Source organism: Pteronotus mesoamericanus, unplaced genomic scaffold (genome assembly GCF_021234165.1).
Source record: "Pteronotus mesoamericanus isolate MK-2021 breed Mesoamerican mustached bat unplaced genomic scaffold, CSHL_Meso_final scaffold_85, whole genome shotgun sequence".
Taxonomy (NCBI): Eukaryota; Metazoa; Chordata; class Mammalia; order Chiroptera; family Mormoopidae; genus Pteronotus; species Pteronotus mesoamericanus.
Window position 1 is genome coordinate 5,213,194 of NW_026555329.1, and position 5,154 is coordinate 5,218,347.

The 5,154-nt window shown below is 41.2% G+C and overlaps 1 pseudogene; it reads left to right on the forward strand.

Moving 5' to 3' along the window:
• Nucleotides 1-450: 450 nt before the first annotated feature.
• On the forward strand, nt 451-1,019 carry LOC129063008 (60S ribosomal protein L18-like; annotated as a pseudogene).
• Nucleotides 1,020-5,154: the final 4,135 nt, after the last annotated feature.

The following is a 5,154-nucleotide window of genomic DNA, read 5'->3' on the forward strand; positions in this document are numbered from 1 at the left end:
GCATCACCTCCTTGCACAACCACAGAGAGAATTACAACGAAAACTCAAAACAAATAATTCCCAGAACTGTCAGAAAATTGAACTGTATGGAAATCCAACAACCAAGGATTTAAAGAATCCGCAGTCACCCAGACGGAGAGGCAGAGATGTGGAGATGGGTGGAAGGGTGAGGAGACCCGATGTGGCATGGAGGGGTGGCGGTGGCAGCTGAACAGGTGGTCACACATTCACGTGTGGAGGACAAAAATCACTTGGGAGCGAGCGATTCCAGCCCCAGGCCAGACTACACAGCTCAGGGTTCCTTGGAAAAATCACATGGCTAAATTTTGAAAAATTAAGAATCAAATGATTATTTTTACTATTTTAAGTTCATAATGATATTGAAAAGAAAAAGGCAGGTGGAGCAGGAGGCGCCATGATGGGAGTGGCCATGCGCCGTGATGAAGAGGAATGGTTCAGCATGAGGAGCCTAAGAGCCAGAACGGCTGCCTAAGGCTGTTGGTCAAGCTGTATAGGTTTCCGGCCGGGTGAACCAACTCCACCTTCAACCAAGTGGTGCTAAAGAGGTTGTTCAGGAGTGGCACCAACCGGCTGCCTCTGTCCCTTTCCCTGATGCTTCAAAAGATGATGCTTCCTGGCCGGGAGGGCAAAACCACTGTGGTTGTAGGGACTATAACTGACGTCGAGCGCGTCCAGGAGGTGCCCAGACTGAATGTGTGCGCACTTGTGTTAACAGCCACACCTGGAGCTGCATCCTCAAGGCGAGGGGAAACATCCTCACCTTCAACCAGCTGGTCTCGGACTCCCCCAAGAGCTGTTGCACCATCTTGCCTTCTGGTCCTCGCAAGGGCGGAAAGGTGTGCAGGCATCTCTGCAAGGCCCCTGGAACTCTGCAGAGCCTCACCAAACTCTGCCTGCGCTCCAAGGCCTGGGAGTTCGAGCACGCCAGGGGGCCGCGGGGCCAGCTCTGGCTACAAAAGCTAAGCCCAGATCACACCTTCTTATTCAAAATATTTTGAATGCTGACAAAGAAAAAAGTTAAAATACAAGGAAAAAAGGTGGATATAAGACAAAAGAATTGTGACTATAAATATATTTGTTCAATTTTTACTTATTAATGAAATAATGAGATAATATTTTTGTTTTCAATTTATGTCTCGCTAAGGGATAATTTTAAAAAGAGGGCATTATATTTATATGACTCTCCGATGTAGATATTAAGACTCACAGTTCAACTGAATGAATTTAAAGATGTAATTGGCTTTATTTAATGATTCATGAATTGGACAGTATTCCATGTAGCGGATAGAAAGGAGCTCTAAGGAGCTGTACAAAATGGACAACTTCTATATGCAGAAGAAAGTGGAACAAGAAAGTTGTTCTCGCAAAAAGTGGATTGTTTAAGGCAAGGTCTCCATTATGGGCCTGTTGTCTTTAACAGTATGAAATTAATCCATGTAAAAGATTCTATTTAATTCATTAGTTAAAGAGGGAACCAACCCTGTGTTACCACTTGGTCAAAGGACAATTCCAAGGACTACATATATGGGCAGTAAGGAATGTTGAAATGGATTTACAAATAGGTGCAAAATGGGTCTATCATAGGCAATAATAAATTGCATTCAAATGCTAATTTGCATTTCTATGGACAAGAATCCTTTGTACTATTATTAGGTTACTAAAAATTGTTTTGCAGCCCTCTGTAAAATAGTGTATAGTGAGGGGAAAATGGCATTTCTCTTCCCTTTCTAAGTTCTCTAAGCTGAGACCCCAGTAACAAAAGATGGATTCACAAGAAAAATTCATATAAATTTGTATAAATTTTTTTGTGACAGAGGAGGCTTCATAAGGAAATCAAGATCCGAAGAAGTGGTTTTACCTGAGTGTTTTAATGCTACGTTTCATGAAAGGTGGAGAGGGGTAGAAAATATGAAAGCATGTGCGTGCGCGCGCACACACACACATACACACGCACACACACACACACACACACACACAGGGTGAATAGCAAGGCCTGTTTGCTCAGATTCCTGTCTTGGAGATAAGGATGTTCCTTTCCTCTGGGAATAGGAAGGGCACCTCAAACATGACAGTTTTATGACCTGCTTCAGGGGAAGTTCAGAATGTTCTTCCTGCGCATGCCATTTCTCAAATTCCTTCAGCTTAAAATATGCACTATGTCAAGCTGCCATAGTTTGGGATAGCACAACAAGTTCAAAGACAACAGAACACGGAAAATGTGCCAGACAGGACAGTCAATACAAGGGTGGGCAAAAGTAGGCTCACAGTTGTTTGTATGGAAAAAGCCATGCTATGATTGTTATAATAGTTTTATTAATTCAAAAGAATGTCACAACTGTAAACCTATCCTTACCCATTCCTGTATATGTTTTTTTCTGCCTATTTCAAAGCCTCACATTTCTTTTTGACTATCTATTCACAAAGTATATAAATATCCTTATTTCTATGTCTTAATAAAGGAAATAATATACACAAAAAACATGAGAAGCAGATATTGTTCCAAAAAAGAGAAAAATTGATCAACACCAGCAACCACATGAAATAACAAGAAGAATGGAGGTTTGACAATTAAATTATTCAGCACATATAGTAGTCATGCGGGAAGGTATTGTATTCCAAGGAAATAAAAGTGCCAGATATCCCAAAGAAGAGAATCAACTGTATAGACTAAACTCCTCCCCACCCTGGAGAAGCTACCTCTACATCCTTGCTGTGCAAAATATTGTTCATGGACCAGCCGTGTTGCCATCACTTGTGAGGCTGTTAGAAATGCAGAATCTCATGTCCTACCCCAGACCTACTAAACCAAAGTCTGTATTTTAACAAGATTCACAGGTGGTTCATATGCCAGACTATTATATCACAGTGGTGAGACTATTGGTTAGATACTGCCAGACCTAGAATGTATGAAAGAGTGTATCGTTTTATAGAGAGAAACCATGTATCAAAAATCAAAATCTATAGGAAAGGAAACTAATTAAAAGTAACAGTGAGTTTAAACTAAAATAAAGTCTTAATTTAATAACTAGTGGTTTGGGGTAGAATCATTTTGGATTGTGATCAGATTCTAAATCCAATTGTGGGCCTGTTAATACGAGCAGCAATTATTTGACTATGCCAACCCTGCAGTGCTGGTAATCAATATAATATTGTGAGTGTGTTTGTCTCTATATAAGTTGTTTAGAATATTTCTAAGAACCTGATGTGTTAAAGTTGTAATTTTAAGTAATTAGAGTATATAATTAAATAAGTTTATAATCCCTGAATATTTTGGAAATTTAAAGTTATTAAATCTGTGATTTGGTGTATCATTTGTATGGATAGTGTATACATGTTTAGGATAGTGTTGATTGTTTAATGCATTTCTTCTGCTATATTCATGTATAACATACAACTCCCAAATCACTTATTTAATACTAATGGCCTGCAGGTGGCCTGGGGAGGCCCTTCTTCAGACTGTGAGTTGAGGTTAGGTATGTTCCCTGTGTTTCTTTTGTGACCACTCAGGGCACTTCTCAAGGCACATGGCAGAATTGCAAGAGAGGAGAATGAAGACATGTGACTACCTTAAACCCATGGCTCAAAACTGGCAAGCTCTCTTTTCGATCCACATGCCATTGTCTAAAGTAAGTCACATGGCCAAGGCAAACATCAAAGAGGTAGAGAAGAGTGCTCTACTTGCATTCTTGAATCATGGCAAAAGGAGGGAGGGAAGGAAGCATTATGAGCAAATAATGTAATCTCCTACACTCAATACATTCATGAGCTCAAAATATTGGATATGTACCAAAGCAGAATTAGTAGTGGTCATTTGCCATGCACAAAAGCCTCATAAATAAAAGACTTTCTATAGCAAATTTCTGAGTAGTGAAAGATTATTTTTGTGGAGTCAAACACACTATGATGAGAACATCATTTGATCTCAGTGTTTTTGTGAAAGGATTGCAAAATTACTCATGGTACAGGAATTTAGGAGGGGTTTAGTTTCTTTATTTTGTCCATAGCTGATCTGGTCTTGTGGCTTGGTAGGTAGCTGGAAAGAAAAAACAAAGTGAAACTCAATTTAATACGGTTTGAAATGTATTCTGATCCAGTAATTTAAACCACCCTATTAGGTAGGTCTCAGGTTCTTGGATTTCCACATTTTCACAACTCACTGCCCTTTTATCTGAAAGTACATGGACAATTACAGATTACTGTATTCATGTGATATGGTGGGGGGGCCCTATGGCCTTCTGGTTCTTGATTGTGTTTTCATTAGTTCACCCAAGTTCTGGCTATAGACTTCAGTGGCTGCTAAATTTATCTTTTTTTTTTTTCTGGTTCAGTAAGGGCCTAGACACCCTTCCTTGTTGGCTTGCCCCCTCTTCAGTTCTTTCTGGCTGCAGATCTTAAAGGTATCCCTGCATCGAGTTCCTGGCCAGGCTGTTCATCCTGCAGGGTCATCTCTCCCATTGCCACAACAGGTCCCACGGCAGGCAGCTGGCTTTCAGCTGTGCGTTGTGTGTGTTACCAAGAGAGGCTTGGGAGTAAAATTCAGGTTCCCTCTCCTTTTTTCTCTCTTCTTTCTCTCTCTCCCCCCGCCGCCCCGGGCTCCCCTCCCACCCATCTCCTCTCAGGGACCTCAGCACTCCAGTCTCCTAATCATGCCAAGACATCTTGTGCTGAGATGAAGCTACTCAGCGTAGCTATCCCAGAATCCCACAGCACGGTGCCAGATGACCACCTTGAAGCTTGAGTTTCTCACTGCTCACCTTTCCCTTCCTCTGGTCACTCTTTTTCTTCTCACCCATCCTCTGGACCACAAGAGGAAAGTCCACTTTTACTTTTCCTCTATCACATCCTCTTTCTACCACAGAGTAGAAAGTTTCTTGGCATAGTGTTCTAGGTAAAGAGAAAAAGCTCTATGATTTGGTTTGCCAAGTCTAGCTCTTAACATCTTAAGTGAGAGCCAAAGTGATGTAGAAAAAAACTTTTACCTTGACAGTTTCTCACTGCAAAGTCCTAGTTAACACATCAGAAGCAGACTGTTACTTCTTTTATTCCTAATTACCACCCTTCCCCGCGCCCCCCCCCCCGCCCCCGCAGGCACACATGTGGGTGCTTTTAGCTCTTTAAAGAGAAGGTCATGAC